Source organism: Arachis ipaensis, chromosome B06 (genome assembly GCF_000816755.2).
Source record: "Arachis ipaensis cultivar K30076 chromosome B06, Araip1.1, whole genome shotgun sequence".
Taxonomy (NCBI): Eukaryota; Viridiplantae; Streptophyta; class Magnoliopsida; order Fabales; family Fabaceae; genus Arachis; species Arachis ipaensis.
The window spans coordinates 101,495,374-101,495,847 of NC_029790.2; the positions used below are offsets into that span (position 1 = coordinate 101,495,374).

Sequence of the window (474 nt, forward strand, 5' to 3'; positions counted from 1 at the left end):
ATTCGGTATATGAATAATATATAGTTTTATTTTTAGGCACACAGTGAAGAATCATATGTTATTATATGCCTAATAAAGAAAAAAGAAAGTCACATTTTTCTCTTCCATTCCATTTACCCAATGAAGTTAAAACCTAATCTTCCCCAGTCACAATCTTTAACATATCAGTATAGTCTTGCCCGAAAGTAACAATATAAATTTCTAATCATAGGTTGATTAACAAACTCTTTTACACTTACAAAATTTTCTTTATTTAATACTTCTTAAAAAATAATAATTTCCCTCGCTTGAAAGACAACAATACAAGAGGTAGAAGATTGCTTGCATCAAATTCAAAGCCAATGAACAATGCTACTCCAAGAACTATAAATCCACTCCATTGGAAGGATAATGGACATGAATCAATCATCTCTCTAGGCGCATACACTAAGAAATTAAAACACTCGATTAAACCACCAGAATCAGAACTCTAAA

The 474-nt window shown here is 30.4% G+C and overlaps 1 protein-coding gene across 1 annotated transcript in view; it reads left to right on the forward strand.

The window, feature by feature from the left end:
• LOC107604728 (metacaspase-9) overlaps positions 282–474 on the forward strand; it is a gene marked incomplete in the record, with an annotated part of 2,101 nt that continues 1,908 nt past the window's right edge. The window contains 1 exon segment of the mRNA XM_016306384.2: positions 282–474.